This window comes from Spinacia oleracea, chromosome 2 (genome assembly GCF_020520425.1).
Source record: "Spinacia oleracea cultivar Varoflay chromosome 2, BTI_SOV_V1, whole genome shotgun sequence".
Taxonomy (NCBI): Eukaryota; Viridiplantae; Streptophyta; class Magnoliopsida; order Caryophyllales; family Amaranthaceae; genus Spinacia; species Spinacia oleracea.
Window position 1 is genome coordinate 55,146,650 of NC_079488.1, and position 19,092 is coordinate 55,165,741.

At 35.1% G+C, this 19,092-nt stretch overlaps 2 long non-coding RNA genes across 2 annotated transcripts; one reads left to right on the forward strand and one right to left on the reverse strand.

Moving 5' to 3' along the window:
* Positions 1-10,719: 10,719 nt before the first annotated feature.
* Positions 10,720-12,020, reverse strand: LOC130467860 (uncharacterized). The gene is made up of 2 exons (XR_008927834.1): positions 11,942-12,020; positions 10,720-10,973 (listed from the first exon to the last, which is right to left on the reverse strand). It is a non-coding gene; the product is annotated as an uncharacterized lncRNA (long non-coding RNA).
* A 3,484-nt stretch (positions 12,021-15,504) lies between these two features.
* On the forward strand, positions 15,505-17,655 carry LOC110778052 (uncharacterized). Its single transcript, XR_002530660.2, has 4 exons — positions 15,505-15,572; positions 15,659-15,767; positions 16,406-16,470; positions 17,434-17,655. It is a non-coding gene; the product is annotated as an uncharacterized lncRNA (long non-coding RNA).
* Positions 17,656-19,092: the final 1,437 nt, after the last annotated feature.

Here is a 19,092-nt window from a genome sequence, read left to right on the forward strand (position 1 = left end):
TAACTTATTCTTACTGGAGAAATACTTGTGCCACTCATGTGCACTCTTTTGTCAATTTAAAGTTGCTCGTGTTACTCATGAACACCTTTTTCTTATGCGTAGAATCTATTTACTTTGCATTAACATGAATAAGTTGCTAAAGATGAGCATAAAATGCATAAGATTGCCATAAAAATAGGTAAAAAGCGCGAATTTCTATCGCATTCTACCCCCCTTAAAGAAAACGAGTTACGCCCTCGTAACTCATCTTAGTGAATAACTTTGGATATTTCTCTTTCAACGAATTCTGTCCCCAATACAATATATTCACTCAAATCATTCCAGCAAATGAACTTCTACACTTTTTCCACACATTGCCTCAACATGTGATATCGTAATGCTCGCATGGTAACTATTGATGCATGAAAATTCAATCAAATCTAAACGATCTCCCAACTTCTCTTTAAAGCCAATAGTACACTCTCGACATATCTCCCGTAGTTTGGTTAGTGCTCTCAGGCTGACCATCGGTTGCAGGGTGGAAAACAGTATCATTTTCAATGTTGTCCCAAGATTTAACTGGACGTTTTCCCCAAATTTCAGGCTTTTATGGTCGATAAGGATCTTACATGTTTTCATATAAAGGTAATGTCTCTAAACCTCAAAGCGAACACAATAGCAGCTAGCTATAAGTCATGAGTAGGTTAATTAGCCTCATAAGGTTTCAACTAACACGACAACGAGTGCGGAAGTCAAACGCTCTTTTCACACTTGGAAAGTTTACTCTTATTTCTCACTCCACTTTAATTTCGATTCCTTTTTCTAACAGGTTGGTCATTGGTTTTTCTTTCTTCCAAAAGTCTTTCACAACCTCCTATAATGGTCATCTAGGCCTATGAAACTTCAGATATCGGACGCGTTCTTTGGAGTAGGTCACTCACTCACAGCTTGAATCTTAGCAGGATCTACAGAAACTCCTTCTGCTCAACTTTTCCTTTCTACCGAACCTCATCACGCCTCTCATGGATGCATAACTTTTGGGCTTAACTCTTAGATCTTTCACCAATTCATATGATTCCCCCCATCTTTTCAAGACAACAAATGATTTTTAACGATCCTGGACCACTCGAATCTTCTCTTAAATTTATTCCTTTACGTAACGTAGTTTTCAATCAATTTAGTCCTTCACTTTTCCGTCGGTGTCACTTATACACACATGACTTCAGATTTGTATACTTCATCTAATAAAACTAGATTCTTTCTAAGCGTCTCCAAATAATCCTCAAGTGTTTGTCATGCTCCTTCTCATTCCTTGAATAAATCAGGATATCATCAATAACATAATAACGAACTTAATTCGGAATTCGTGTAAAATCTTATTCATCAAACCATAATTATGGCAGGTGCATTGGTTAACCCAAAAGACATTACTCTAAACCCATAATGACAATAACGAATCCTAACGGGGTCTTAGGTCCTTATCAGCTATTCTCAATTGGTGGTACTTCAAACACAAATCAGTCTTCGAGAACACACTAGCCTAATTCAATTTATCCAATATGTCATCTATCCTAGGCAAAGGGTACTTGTTCTCGATGGTGTTTAGTTCCCTAAAATCGATGCATAATTCCATACTTTTATCTTTCTCCTTAACAAACAACACAGTAGCTCCCCACTGTTATGCACTAGGCCTAATATACCCCTTAACGAAACGACTCTTGCAATTGTTTCTTAATTCGCTCATTTCAGGAGGTGTCATTCTATATGGTCCCTGAGTGTTCCGTCCTTGAAAACTTCTATTTCCATTTCCATTCCCATTCCTATTCTCATTCATATTCCTCTTGAAATTCCCTTGGTTTTCTCCCGCATTGAACTCTTTTCTTTTCTCCCCAACAATATTTTTTTTTTCTTGTCCCTTCTGGACTGCAAACCATAAATATGGGCGGTTCTTCCATACTCAATATCTAAACATGTAAAGGTTTCCCCACCTAATCCTAATTGGATCTCATCAGTCAAACCTTGCTCAAACCTCTGAGCCTTTAGCTCCTCTGTGGCTACAACCTCAGGTGCAAACCTCGACAGCGCTATAAATTTTCTATAGTATTCAGCGATGGTCATACTCCCCATCCCAAGGTTTATGAGTTCCTGTGATTTTTGCTTTCTCATAAAAGAAGGATAAAACCTTTTCCTTAGGGCAGTAACAAACGAATCTCAATTGAATCTCTCAACAGCGCTAAGTCTAGCTTCATTTTCTCTCAACCATAATTCAGCTTCATCTTTCAAGTACAGTACAATTTGACCCACTCTCATGTTCTCAAGACAATTCACAACCCCAAACATTTTCTCAAACTCTTTAACCTAATTTTCTAAGAAGGTAGGACAAGCTTGCCCTTTAAAGTAAGGTTGCTTAACCTTGGCTAGTCTCTCAAACATGCCCCCAGAAGGATAAGGGCCTTCAGTTCTCTCATGTGTCAGCTTTTCCGCCAAGAGGCGAATAGCAGCAGCTAGGTCATTATTGTTGGTGGTCATTCTATTATGCGACCTGAAATTACTGATTCTATTTGAGGTTCGATGCATAACTTATATGTATTCTCTAAAAGCAAATTTTTGATTTGACCATAGAGATCGCATCAACAAACAATTATCCAGGAAAGTACACAATCATTAGAGTAATCATCACTCATCCAGTAAAAATATTCACCTAAGGCATAACATTTTTGAATCATATCGGTCATAAGGGTCTAGATTTCCCCTCATTTCCTTTATGCACTCAAATCACTTATTATTCTTGTGGCAATTCAATTGTTCCACAATTCACATTGAGTATGCAAACAATAAAAAAATTAATCTCTTGCGAACTACTTAGAGCTTGGAGTATTATGGAATTCTCAAAATGAAAATAATACTTGAACTTTTATTGCTAATTCTATAAAGGTTTATTACATCCCTGAAAAGAATAAATAATAACTCAAACTCCTATTGCTTTAACTTTAAACTGTTGTAGCTTTGCTACTTATTCTCCAAAACATTTAAGAACAAACTAACTATTAAAACTTCAAATGTTTAAGGCATCTTGTCTATCTGTTCCTTCCTTGAAAATTTGTGAAGTGAAATCTAGATCCTCAGTATTCGTCGATTTTCTCGAAGGATCCTATGTTGGTGTACTTGGAAAGAAGCATTTTATTCATGAAACAAACAACTTAAGATCTTACTAACAATTTCCCAACCAAAGCATAATCAGAATTTAATAAAACAATAAGTTTGGTGGAATCAAACAATTTCTATGCACATTTACATGCAACACTTAAACATTTAACACATGCGCATAGCAATTAATTTCTTATGCTAGCAATTTACTACTAATGCACATATAATTCTATCCTATATGCCCTTTCCTATATTACCCATCTCTCATAAACTAAAGCATTGGAATAATTTAAATAACAAAGTAAAATGACGATAATATAAGAAAATTATAATATAGAATAATAACATAAATAAAAATATAAAATAAATGAAGTAAAATAAATTAAGGAAATGCGTAGCGAATAAATTCGGAAATAAAGTTATTAATTCGAAAAACATTTATATTTCCTAAATAACGAATTCTAACTCTTGAAACAACTAACAAAAATTTGAACTTCTTTAAAAATAAGTGTACTCATTTTTTTTGAATAATAAATAATAAGAAAAATAAAAATGTCGAAAGTATCACTTTAACTTGAATAAATAATTTAATTTCAAACTTAAATAAGAAATATTATATACTTTCAAACTAGAAAAAAGTAAATCGGCCCCCAAAAAAAGTACCAATTTTTGAACACTATAATACGTAGAAGCTCGATTTTAAGAAGTTTATTTTAAATAACTAGATAGTTATGCGCCTAAAAATTTATCAAAGTAAAACCTTAGCTTCTAGATACCACTTTGTAACACCCCGACAATTCTCCCTTTTCTAAAGTACCTTTTTAATATAAAACATAGAGAATTATCAAGGCATTATCGCCCGTGTGAAAACGTAACGGCTTATTCAGAATTTTGCAGCGGAAAACATAAAACTAACTTTAGGTTTATAAATAATCGATTACATAGTTAATCCCAAAACCAATCAACGAAAATAAGATCAACTAACAAGTTTAAAGTCCAATTAAACAAACCCAAGTCAACTTAGCAAATCAAAACTAAATACAAGCTCTCTATTCCCGATCCCAATGATGCAACATCTTCAAACCTGCAGATGGACAATGCTTATTGATCCTTAGAGACTGCTCACCAAAGATTGGGTCATCAAAGGATCAATAAGGCATAGCCATGATCAACATGCACAAGCAAAAGCACGTAATCAGCAAAGCTGAGTACTACATACTAAATCAATAATAATCCTAACATGATTCTATTAAACGAAAAATCCTAACATGATACTAAATAAAACATAAGCAAGGATAACCAAAACATATTGACTTGAAGACTATATTTGACTGAACTAGACCTTTGTATCATTAACATTATTTTAATTGAAATAGTCAATGGACTGAGCTGTCTACTAGAAACTTCTTCTTCTTCACTAAGGAAGACGAGGTACGGGCGCGACTCCGTAAACCCCAATGACCTGCGATATCGAGGGACTTTTGAATAAAATAGAACCGGTGATCAATCCGGCCCAGAGAAAGCCATAGGCGACCCATGACCCCAACTCCTGATTGTCCGTCACTTTAGACGTGCACAGTCTAAAGCTATTGCTACTCAGTTTCACTTTACATGCTTTACCAATTAAACTCCGTTATGACTCAACAATCACATAAGTCATACAATAAACAATTATTCTCCACTGTTCTTATCTTGGAATTAAGTAAGTGATCACAGAGATGTCAATCAAGACTCATTCCAATTAAATCCAACCTTTCCTTTAATACTGATCAACCCCTCTATATGGGTATAAGGTTTCAACTTACTAAACAAGGTCCTCGGCCCTCATAAAGTAGTGAAAAGCTAAAAGGGAACAACAATCAATCGATCTGAATCAATATATATAAAGTAATCTAGTGTTCCCAATCAAACTTGTTTGCATCAATCATCTACTAACATGTTATAATCCTCATAACGAAATATATATGTTCAACATGTCCATCCAACAATATTAAACATGAAATTCCAACATAATCTAGTTCATCAACGACTTTCAGCATGGATTCAACAAATAACACACATTCCAAGCACACAGGTATGTACGTACCTTGTGTAGACAAACTAATAGGCCACTTTAACACTTTCAAAAGTCACCTAGGGAGAATTCTCCGCCTAAAACAATCAACAAATATTCCCAATCAATTTCTAATCTTTCGCAACCATAATAAAGCAATCTAAATACATCCTAAACATATTTAAAACCTTCCCCAATATCAAAACTTGAATATTTGATTTCCTAGCATCATAATTATTGAATTCGATGTTTGAAATTCGTTGAAAACTCTTCGCAAACATTATACTTTAAATTTTCAGCAATATAACTAATTTCAAACTACTCCAAAACATAATTAACATGTTTGAAATCATAAAAATAATAACTTTAATAACTTATAATCATCCTACCATGATTTCAAAACTATTAAAATTACAATTCGTGCTTTAAATAATTCAAATTCTCGTTTCAATCAAATTATGTAATCTGAAATTTAATAATTCAATTATGTAAAATATATAAATCTGAAATTCATAATTGAATAATAAAAACTAAACATTTAATTCAATAAAACATAAATTACATAATTAAAACATAATTTAAGACATTTAAATAGCTTAGAGTTTAAGAAATTAACCAAATAAAGGTTTAAGGAGATGCTGGCCGGCGGCAAGGGAGGCGCGGCAGCGAGTGGTGGTTCCGGTGGTTGTTGCGACGTGGCTGGGTCGTGCGGTGGCTGTGCAATAGCAGGAAAACAATTGAGGAGAGCAAGAAATATCCACCGAGTAAGGAGAACGAAAAGAAAAGGGAAAGGAGGGAGGAGAAGTTACCGAGAAGGTCGGCGGTCAGGCGACGGAGTAGAACTCGCGACGGCTGTGCTGGTGGCGAGCACGGCAGTCTCGCTGCGCGAAAACAGGAATAACGTAACCAAGAGGAGAGCGTAAGAAACGAAGGGGGAGCAAGAAAAACGAAGCAAGATATGGAGGAGTTACCGGACGAAGGAGGAGACGCCGACGGCGAGGTATACGGTGGTGCAGGCGGCGGTCAGGCGATGGTGGTTGACGGCGGCGTTGAAGCAAGGAAAGCTGCAGCAATACTTCACGTGAAACTGAAGCAAGGAAAGGGTTTTGGTTTTGTTTTTTTGTTTTTTTTTTGTTTCTACGTGAAATTGAAAGAGAGGTGAGGAGGGGAGAGTTGTGGATTTAATGTTTTGGGCTTCACCAAATTGGGCTAGGTTTATGATTTAGTTTTAGGATTTTAACCCAAAATCGATTAGGATCGTTTTCTAAATTCAATCGGTTTTCGCAATTCAAATTATTTTCAACGTGAGATTCTAAAATTAATTTGATTTCGTAAATCGTTAAAAATATTCAAAATGTAATAAAATAAATATACGTTAATTATATATTTATTTCTAAAATCTGTAAATTCTTATTTAAATATAATTAACTATACGTTAAAATATATAAATAATGTTTCTAAATTTACGGGGGATTACAATCTACCCCTCTTAAAAGGAGTTTCGTCCCGAAACTTGACACGAGAACTCACACATCTTTCAAAAGTCTTTAACTTATTCTTACTGGAGAAATACTTGTGCCACTCATGTGCACTCTTTTGTCAATTTAAAGTTGCTCGTGTTACTCATGAACACCTTTTTCTTATGCGTAGAATCTATTTACTTTGCATTAACATGAATAAGTTGCTAAAGATGAGCATAAAATGCATAAGATTGCCATAAAAATAGGTAAAAAGCGCGAATTTCTATCGCATTCTACCCCCCTTAAAGAAAACGAGTTACGCCCTCGTAACTCATCTTAGTGAATAACTTTGGATATTTCTCTTTCAACGAATTCTGTCCCCAATACAATATATTCACTCAAATCATTCCAGCAAATGAACTTCTACACTTTTTCCACACATTGCCTCAACATGTGATATCGTAATGCTCGCATGGTAACTATTGATGCATGAAAATTCAATCAAATCTAAACGATCTCCCAACTTCTCTTTAAAGCCAATAGTACACTCTCGAAATATCTCCCGTAGTTTGGTTAGTGCTCTCAGGCTGACCATCGGTTGCAGGGTGGAAAACAGTATCATTTTCAATGTTGTCCCAAGATTTAACTGGACGTTTTCCCCAAATTTCAGGCTTTTATGGTCGATAAGGATCTTACATGTTTTCATATAAAGGTAATGTCTCTAAACCTCAAAGCGAACACAATAGCAGCTAGCTATAAGTCATGAGTAGGTTAATTAGCCTCATAAGGTTTCAACTAACACGACAACGAGTGCGGAAGTCAAACGCTCTTTTCACACTTGGAAAGTTTACTCTTATTTCTCACTCCACTTTAATTTCGATTCCTTTTTCTAACAGGTTGGTCATTGGTTTTTCTTTCTTCCAAAAGTCTTTCACAACCTCCTATAATGGTCATCTAGGCCTATGAAACTTCAGATATCGGACGCGTTCTTTGGAGTAGGTCACTCACTCACAGCTTGAATCTTAGCAGGATCTACAGAAACTCCTTCTGCTCAACTTTTCCTTTCTACCGAACCTCATCACGCCTCTCATGGATGCATAACTTTTGGGCTTAACTCTTAGATCTTTCACCAATTCATATGATTCCCCCCATCTTTTCAAGACAACAAATGATTTTTAACGATCCTGGACCACTCGAATCTTCTCTTAAATTTATTCCTTTACGTAACGTAGTTTTCAATCAATTTAGTCCTTCACTTTTCCGTCGGTGTCACTTATACACACATGACTTCAGATTTGTATACTTCATCTAATAAAACTAGATTCTTTCTAAGCGTCTCCAAATAATCCTCAAGTGTTTGTCATGCTCCTTCTCATTCCTTGAATAAATCAGGATATCATCAATAACATAATAACGAACTTAATTCGGAATTCGTGTAAAATCTTATTCATCAAACCATAATTATGGCAGGTGCATTGGTTAACCCAAAAGACATTACTCTAAACCCATAATGACAATAACGAATCCTAACGGGGTCTTAGGTCCTTATCAGCTATTCTCAATTGGTGGTACTTCAAACACAAATCAGTCTTCGAGAACACACTAGCCCAATTCAATTTATCCAATATGTCATCTATCCTAGGAAAAGGGTACTTGTTCTCGATGGTGTTTAGTTCCCTAAAATCGATGCATAATTCCATACTTTTATCTTTCTCCTTAACAAACAACACAGTAGCTCCCCACTGTTATGCACTAGGCCTAATATACCCCTTAACGAAACGACTCTTGCAATTGTTTCTTAATTCGCTCATTTCAGGAGGTGTCATTCTATATGGTCCCTGAGTGTTCCGTCCTTGAAAACTTCTATTTCCATTTCCATTCCCATTCCTATTCTCATTCATATTCCTCTTGAAATTCCCTTGGTTTTCTCCCGCATTGAACTCTTTTCTTTTCTCCCCAACAATATTTTTTTTTTCTTGTCCCTTCTGGACTGCAAACCATAAATATGGGCGGTTCTTCCATACTCAATATCTAAACATGTAAAGGTTTCCCCACCTAATCCTAATTGGATCTCATCAGTCAAACCTTGCTCAAACCTCTGAGCCTTTAGCTCCTCTGTGGCTACAACCTCAGGTGCAAACCTCGACAGCGCTATAAATTTTCTATAGTATTCAGCGATGGTCATACTCCCCATCCCAAGGTTTATGAGTTCCTGTGATTTTTGCTTTCTCATAAAAGAAGGATAAAACCTTTTCCTTAGGGCAGTAACAAACGAATCTCAATTGAATCTCTCAACAGCGCTAAGTCTAGCTTCATTTTCTCTCAACCATAATTCAGCTTCATCTTTCAAGTACAGTACAATTTGACCCACTCTCATGTTCTCAAGACAATTCACAACCCCAAACATTTTCTCAAACTCTTTAACCTAATTTTCTAAGAAGGTAGGACAAGCTTGCCCTTTAAAGTAAGGTTGCTTAACCTTGGCTAGTCTCTCAAACATGCCCCCAGAAGGATAAGGGCCTTCAGTTCTCTCATGTGTCAGCTTTTCCGCCAAGAGGCGAATAGCAGCAGCTAGGTCATTATTGTTGGTGGTCATTCTATTATGCGACCTGAAATTACTGATTCTATTTGAGGTTCGATGCATAACTTATATGTATTCTCTAAAAGCAAATTTTTGATTTGACCATAGAGATCGCATCAACAAACAATTATCCAGGAAAGTACACAATCATTAGAGTAATCATCACTCATCCAGTAAAAATATTCACCTAAGGCATAACATTTTTGAATCATATCGGTCACAAGGGTCTAGATTTCCCCTCATTTCCTTTATGCACTCAAATCACTTATTATTCTTGTGGCAATTCAATTGTTCCACAATTCACATTGAGTATGCAAACAATAAAAAAATTAATCTCTTGCGAACTACTTAGAGCTTGGAGTATTATGGAATTCTCAAAATGAAAATAATACTTGAACTTTTATTGCTAATTCTATAAAGGTTTATTACATCCCTGAAAAGAATAAATAATAACTCAAACTCCTATTGCTTTAACTTTAAACTGTTGTAGCTTTGCTACTTATTCTCCAAAACATTTAAGAACAAACTAACTATTAAAACTTCAAATGTTTAAGGCATCTTGTCTATCTGTTCCTTCCTTGAAAATTTGTGAAGTGAAATCTAGATCCTCAGTATTCGTCGATTTTCTCGAAGGATCCTATGTTGGTGTACTTGGAAAGAAGCATTTTATTCATGAAACAAACAACTTAAGATCTTACTAACAATTTCCCAACCAAAGCATAATCAGAATTTAATAAAACAATAAGTTTGGTGGAATCAAACAATTTCTATGCACATTTACATGCAACACTTAAACATTTAACACATGCGCATAGCAATTAATTTCTTATGCTAGCAATTTACTACTAATGCACATATAATTCTATCCTATATGCCCTTTCCTATATTACCCATCTCTCATAAACTAAAGCATTGGAATAATTTAAATAACAAAGTAAAATGACGATAATATAAGAAAATTATAATATAGAATAATAACATAAATAAAAATATAAAATAAATGAAGTAAAATAAATTAAGGAAATGCGTAGCGAATAAATTCGGAAATAAAGTTATTAATTCGAAAAACATTTATATTTCCTAAATAACGAATTCTAACTCTTGAAACAACTAACAAAAATTTGAACTTCTTTAAAAATAAGTGTACTCATTTTTTTTTGAATAATAAATAATAAGAAAAATAAAAATGTCGTAAGTATCACTTTAACTTGAATAAATAATTTAATTTCAAACTTAAATAAGAAATATTATATACTTTCAAACTAGAAAAAAGTAAATCGGCCCCCAAAAAAAAGTACCAATTTTTGAACACTATAATACGTAGAAGCTCGATTTTAAGAAGTTTATTTTAAATAACTAGATAGTTATGCGCCTAAAAATTTATCAAAGTAAAACCTTAGCTTCTAGATACCACTTTGTAACACCCCGACAATTCTCCCTTTTCTAAAGTACCTTTTTAATATAAAACATAGAGAATTATCAAGGCATTATCGCCCGTGTGAAAACGTAACGGCTTATTCAGAATTTTGCAGCGGAAAACATAAAACTAACTTTAGGTTTATAAATAATCGATTACATAGTTAATCCCAAAACCAATCAACGAAAATAAGATCAACTAACAAGTTTAAAGTCCAATTAAACAAACCCAAGTCAACTTAGCAAATCAAAACTAAATACAAGCTCTCTATTCCCGATCCCAATGATGCAACATCTTCAAACCTGCAGATGGACAATGCTTATTGATCCTTAGAGACTGCTCACCAAAGATTGGGTCATCAAAGGATCAATAAGGCATAGCCATGATCAACATGCACAAGCAAAAGCACGTAATCAGCAAAGCTGAGTACTACATACTAAATCAATAATAATCCTAACATGATTCTATTAAACGAAAAATCCTAACATGATACTAAATAAAACATAAGAAAGGATAACCAAAACATATTGACTTGAAGACTATATTTGACTGAACTAGACCTTTGTATCATTAACATTATTTTAATTGAAATAGTCAATGGACTGAGCTGTCTACTAGAAACTTCTTCTTCTTCACTAAGGAAGACGAGGTACGGGCGCGACTCCGTAAACCCCAATGACCTGCGATATCGAGGGACTTTTGAATAAAATAGAACCGGTGATCAATCCGGCCCAGAGAAAGCCATAGGCGACCCATGACCCCAACTCCTGATTGTCCGTCACTTTAGACGTGCACAGTCTAAAGCTATTGCTACTCAGTTTCACTTTACATGCTTTACCAATTAAACTCCGTTATGACTCAACAATCACATAAGTCATACAATCAACAATTATTCTCCACTGTTCTTATCTTGGAATTAAGTAAGTGATCACAGAGATGTCAATCAAGACTCATTCCAATTAAATCCAACCTTTCCTTTAATACTGATCAACCCCTCTATATGGGTATAAGGTTTCAACTTACTAAACAAGGTCCTCGGCCCTCATAAAGTAGTGAAAAGCTAAAAGGGAACAACAATCAATCGATCTGAATCAATATATATAAAGTAATCTAGTGTTCCCAATCAAACTTGTTTGCATCAATCATCTACTAACATGTTATAATCCTCATAACGAAATATATATGTTCAACATGTCCATCCAACAATATTAAACATGAAATTCCAACATAATCTAGTTCATCAACGACTTTCAGCATGGATTCAACAAATAACACACATTCCAAGCACACAGGTATGTACGTACCTTGTGTAGACAAACTAATAGGCCACTTTAACACTTTCAAAAGTCACCTAGGGAGAATTCTCCGCCTAAAACAATCAACAAATATTCCCAATCAATTTCTAATCTTTCGCAACCATAATAAAGCAATCTAAATACATCCTAAACATATTTAAAACCTTCCCCAATATCAAAACTTGAATATTTGATTTCCTAGCATCATAATTATTGAATTCGATGTTTGAAATTCGTTGAAAACTCTTCGCAAACATTATACTTTAAATTTTCAGCAATATAACTAATTTCAAACTACTCCAAAACATAATTAACATGTTTGAAATCATAAAAATAATAACTTTAATAACTTATAATCATCCTACCATGATTTCAAAACTATTAAAATTACAATCCGTGCTTTAAATAATTCAAATTCTCGTTTCAATCAAATTATGTAATCTGAAATTTAATAATTCAATTATGTAAAATATATAAATCTGAAATTCATAATTGAATAATAAAAACTAAACATTTAATTCAATAAAACATAAATTACATAATTAAAACATAATTTAAAACATTTAAATAGCTTAGAGTTTAAGAAATTAACCAAATAAAGGTTTAAGGAGATGCTGGCCGGCGGCAAGGGAGGCGCGGCAGCGAGTGGTGGTTCCGGTGGTTGTTGCGACGTGGCTGGGTCGTGCGGTGGCTGTGCAATAGCAGGAAAACAATTGAGGAGAGCAAGAAATATCCACCGAGTAAGGAGAACGAAAAGAAAAGGGAAAGGAGGGAGGAGAAGTTACCGAGCAGGTCGGCGGTCAGGCGACGGAGAAGAACTCGCGACGGCTGTGCTGGTAACCAAGAATAACGTAACCAAGAGGAGAGCGTAAGAAACGAAGGGGGAGCAAGAAAAACGAAGCAAGAGATGGAGGAGTTACCGGACGAAGGAGGAGACGCCGACGGCGAGGTATACGGTGGTGCAGGCGGCGGTCAGGCGATGGTGGTTGACGGCGGCGTTGAAGCAAGGAAAGCTGCAGCAATACTTCACGTGAAACTGAAGCAAGGAAAGGGTTTTGGTTTTGTTTTTGTTTTTTTTTTTTTTGTTTCTACGTGAAATTGAAAGAGAGGTGAGGAGGGGAGAGTTGTGGATTTAATGTTTTGGGCTCCACCAAATTGGGCTAGGTTTATGATTTAGTTTTAGGATTTTAACCCAAAATCGATTAGGATCGTTTTCTAAATTCAATCGGTTTTCGCAATTCAAATTATTTTCAACGTGAGAGTCTAAAATTAATTTGATTTCGTAAATCGTTAAAAATATTCAAAATGTAATAAAATAAATATACGTTAATTATATATTTATTTCTAAAATCTGTAAATTCTTATTTAAATATAATTAACTATACGTTAAAATATATAAATAATGTTTCTAAATTTACGGGGGATTACACTTCTTTTAATTCGAGACTGCCATTTTCCTCTTTTTTTTTACTCTTCGTCATTTTCTTTCACTTCTTCTTCTCATCGACAATTTTCATTTTCAACTTAATTTCGCCATTTTCATTTACTTTTCTATTTATTTTCTTTTACTTCATCATCATTTTCTATAATTATGGTGGAACTTATAATTGCTGGACAATTCGTGTTGAACCTGCTGCCATTGTTGTTAGAATCGCGATCTCGATCGTAGGATATGATTAAACAATCCTATGATCCAATTTTCCCAAAATGATCCAGATCGCAAGCAGAATCACTAGGGATGGTAGGATCGTAGCATGATCGGTAGGATAGGGCGATCCTAATTTTCACTTAGATTGGTGCAAGATATGTCAAGATCATACATGATCGAAGCAGGATCGGTTGGGATCGACTGATCCTAATTTTCACTCATTAAACTGATTCCTAAAGCAACTAACTTTCTATTTTAAGCCCAAAAAGTAATAACCCAACTCCATAAATGAAAATATTTCTCTTCTCTAATCTGTATAACTATTAGGAAGCCATATTGACTTTTAAATATCAATATTATGTGAGAAGAAAATATGTATTTAGCATCCATATTGTTTGAAATAGTCGTTTAACAAAAAAATTCTTACTCCTATTTACAATTCTATAGGATCTTACGATTCTACGATCCAATTCTACAGATTAGATCCTTCTCCCTTATCGATCCAAGATGGGATCCCGATCCTAACTTACCTTGTTTGTCGCTGATCAACCCTGCAGTTGTTCCTCCTCTTTCTACTCAGATAAGCAAGAATTAATATTCAAATAACACCATAAATGAGCTAACATATACATAATTGGATTATGAACGAGTTAACAATTACCTGCCTAATTTTGTAAATGAGTCGAATATACTATGAATATGAAATCACACCCTAGAAAAAATAACATAATAGTTCTAAATCGAAATGCCTTTCATCCAAATGAATTGTCAAGTTGAGTGGAATTTTGAGCTCTGGGAATGAATTTTAGGGTTTTTCTGGTGATGGATTTTTCGAATTAGGGGGAGGGGGGGGGGGGAGAGAGAAATCGAAGTTGAGCTTAAGTGAAGCTTTCAGATTAGATGTGAAGCTTTCGGATTAGATGTGAACCTGTGTCGGATCTATCATCACCCGAAAAACTCCGGATCTCGATAAAAGTGCTATGCGTTTCCACGTGGATGTTAAGTTAGAAGGGGGTAGTGCGGAAGAGAAACGCCCACAATTTTGTTTATTCCAAATATGTCCCTGGGTGCACCGTATATCCGGAAATCATAACTAATCGACCATCTATTTTCCTTCCTTATTTTGTGCTAAAAGTTGTATATTTATTTTATTATGGTGAAGTAATCCTTATTTCATTCTTTGTAGACAACAAACTCCGTGAAGGTGTCACAGAGCTCTAGTCATCTCCTTTATTTTAGTGAAATGTTATACCACGCCCTAAGTTTAAACAAAAAAGCCCTAATTTACTATGAACTTCCCATTGTACCCTTACTAATCTCTTTCCCAATTACTTGCCTCTTCACCTGTAATCCCCCGTAAATTTATAAATTTTATTAATATATTTTAACGTATATTATTTATATTTAAATAAGAATTTATGAATTTTAGTAATAAATATATAATTAACGTATATTTATTTTATTTTAATTACGTTCTAAATATTTAACGATTTATGAAATCAAAATAGTTTTGAATTTTACTTTGAAAATAATTCGAATTCAGAAAACAATCCGAATCGGTTTTTGATTCATACACTCAAACCCAAATCCTAATCCTAGCCCAATTTTGGAAAAGCCCAAATAGATAAACCCAAAATTGACTCACAAGTTCACTCCTCTCAAACCCACATACAATTCACGTAAAAATCCAAAGCAACCAAAACCCTTCTATTTCACGTGAAATACCAAACCTCCTCCCTCAATTCTCCCTCACTGCTACTCCTCCTTACCGCCGCTGTTCACAGCCGCCGCCACCACCCACCAGCGACCATCCGCCCTTGCCGCCGGTAATTTCTTCCCTGTAGCTCCTTCGTTCTTCTCTTTTTTTTTTCTCTCCTTTGGTTTCGTTCTTGCACGCCCTTAATGGTTGTTGTTTGTTCGACCAGCAACCACAGCCACAGCCCGAGTCTTGTCGCCGCCGTCCACCTTACCGCAGGCTCGCCGTCCAGCACGGTAGTTCTTCTTCTCCTTCTCTCTTTCGTTCCCCCTCTTCTCTTTTTTGTGCTTGCTCCCCTCACTCCTACCTCTGTTTCGCACAGCCTCCGCGAGTCGTCCTCGCCACCCGCACAGCACCACCTTCGTCGGCTGACAGTCCGTCGCTGCCGCGCCGTACGCCGCCGCCCTACCTACTTCTCTCCTCTCCTTTTGGTTATTTCTTAAACCCTAAGTTATTTAAATGTTTTAATTAAGTTTATTGATTTTTGCTTATGCTTCTTGAATTAAATTATAATTTTCAGATTTGGTATTGAGATTATAAGTTAATTATTTTCAGTTTTGGTTGATTAATATATAAGTTAGGGTTTAAATTAGTTTAGTGATTTAATTCATGTTTATTGGATTTAAATTATAAGTTATTATGATTAAATTATATTTTCAGATTATATATTATGTTTAAATAATAAATCTAATTTTCAGATTATGCGATTGCATTGAAATAATGAATTTTAATTATTAAAGCATGAATTTTTAAGGTTTTAATAGTTTTAAAATCATGGTATGATGTTTATGAATTATTAAGGTTATCGTTTTTATGATTTTAAGCATATTAATTATGGTTTGGCGAAGTTTTAAACTATTTTATATTGCTGGAATTTTAAAAAGAGATGCTTTATTGGAGTTTATGATAATTGGTGATCATTAGTGTAGTAATCACTATGTTAGGAGGCTTAGTAGCTAAGTGTTGTCATTGGGGAACGTTCTAAATATGTTTAGGATGTTTTTAGAGTACGTTAGTGTTGCTGTAAATTATTAGAAATTGATTGGGGAATTTTATTGGTTGTTTTTAGGCGGAGAATTCTTTGTGGGCGACTTTTGAATTCGTTAAAGTGGCCTATCAGTTTGTTTACACAAGGTACGTACATACCTGTGTGCTTGGATGTGTGTTGTATTGAGAATATGATGAATATATTTATGAACTTGTTTATGTTGGAATTTCATGTTCAATGTCGTTGAATTAATGCGTTGAGCATAGAACTTTATTTATAAGAATTGAATCATGTTAGCATGGAATATTGATGCAAGCATGTTGGTTTTGTGGAACTTTATATTATTTAATATTGGTTTAGATCTTTATTGATCGTTGTTCCTCTTTAGTTTTTCACTACTTTATAAGGGCCGAGGACCTTGTTTGGTAGTTGAACCTTATACCTAATAAAGGTTTTTAAATATGGATAAAGGAAGGATTAAAATAGTTGGAATTGGCTCTTGGTTGAACGTTGTGATCACTGGTTTAATTCAAAGATAAAAGAAGTTGTGTTTACTTGTTGAATATAATATTTATGTTTGATGAGTCATAACCAAGTATTAAAAGTTAAGTCATGTAAAGTGAAAATGAGTAGCAATAGCTTTAGACTGTGCACGTCTAAAGTGACGGACAATCAGGAGTTGGGGTCATGGGTAGCCTATGGCTTTTTCTGGGGCCGGATTGATCACCGATTCTATTTCTATTTTTATTTAAAAGTCCCTCGATATCGCAGGTCATTGGTGTTTACGGAGTCGCGCCCGTACCTCGTCTTCCTTAGTGAAGAAGAAGAAGTTTCTAGTAGACAACTCAGTCCATTGACTATTTCAATTAAAACAATGTTAATGATACAAAGGTCTAGTTCAGTCAAATATAGTCTTCAAGTCAATATATCTTGATTATCCTTGCTTATGTTTTATTTAGTACCATGTTAGGATTGTTCGTTTAATAGAATCATGTTAGGATTATTATTGATTTAGTATGTAGTACTCAGCTTTGCTGATTACGTGCTTTTGCTTGTTGATCATGGCTATGCCTTATTGATCCTGTGATGACCCAATCTTTGGTGAGCAGTCTCTAAGGATCAATAAGCATTGTCCATCTGCAGGTTTGAAGATGTTGCATCATTGGGATCGGGAATAGAGAGCTTGTATTTAGTTTTGATTTACTAAGTTGACTTGGGTTTGTTAATTGGGACTTTAAACTTGTCGTACTATTTATATTTCCTTATTTTCGTTGGATGATTTTTGGGACTAAACCTGTAATCGATTATTTATAAACCTAAAGTTAGTTTTATGTTTTCCGCTGCAAAATTCTGAATAAGCCGTTACGTTTTCACACGGGCGATAATGCCTTGATAATTCTCTACGTTTTATATTAAAAGATTATTTTAGAAAAGAGAGAATTGTCGGGGTGTTACATCACCTCTTTTATCGACTCTCTCCTCATCTACTGTATTTTTTCTCTCTCTTCACTCTCACTTCTCACCTTCACTGATACTTCGGCCGGCACCACCTTACCTTCGAAGTTCCCTTACTTGTTCACGTTCTCTCCTCTTTAAAGATCTAACCGTTTCGATTGAATCTGATGCTCGTACCCACCACAACAGACTATATTTCGAAGCCCCAAATATACAGTTTTTCCATGATTGGTTTGAGTCTGTGCAATTCATATTAGCAATAGTGAAGAGTGAGACTAGCGCTGATCTAGTCTTGCCCTAGGGTAAGGCTCTGTTAGATGTAGTTTTATCAATGTTTCGATTCAATTAACCTTAGTCTTCCCTCCGACACTGACTGGTTTTTGGCTAGAATAAGACTAGAGTTGATCTTGTCTTGCCCGAGCGACGTCCATGGGATAGACTGGAGTAATCTGAGTTTTACCCCTGGTATACCCTAAGTGGAATTCAGATACACTCAATGGGCTATACTCTTTCTTAGTGAGTCCGTGCCATGGGCTACACTAAGACGATTTCAGTCTACCCCATGGGCTACACTCACTTAGATGTAGTCTCGCCCTATTTTTCCCGAAAACGTACAAAATTTCACAAGCTGGCATTACCTCGTGAACAATAGTTGTTGTGCGACCGTCGTCTTCAACCATGCGAGTTACTTATTTAGATCCGGCGAGGGGGGTTGACAACTTGATATTGTGATTGTTCTCCTTACACGTGATAGAAAATGTGGATGTAATTGAACATTGAGGAAATTTAAACTAAAATTATGGAAGAATCAGGCATTTCCAGGAGAGAGAAAGAGGATGAGTGAAGACCATTTCATTGGATGAGGGAGGTCGAACACATTTGTCGAAGACACCCCATGAACTGTGGTGGTGGTGATTATGGATGAAGGGGTAGTGGGTAGTTGGTTGGGCGAGAGAAAGAGATGGTAAAAGATTATAGAGAAGTAAAATAAAAAAAATGTAAAAAAGATATGGTAAATGAGTAAGGATAAAACAGGAAAAAGTAGTGAAAAATAGGGTATTTTTGTGTATTTGTAGGACGCTAAATAACAACCCCTTTATTTTATTTCCTCGTTCTTGGTCAACCTAGTGATTATTGGATGACCCGCATCTTATATCTAGGAAAACCATGATTGTGACTAATACCTTTTTCTTAAAATAAACATTGGTCTAATTCCTTCAACTAAATATCTTTTCACAGAAGGTTTATAACAATTGAATTGGAGATGATAGAATATTATCATCGTTAAAAGGTGTCTTGAATCTCCGATGCCG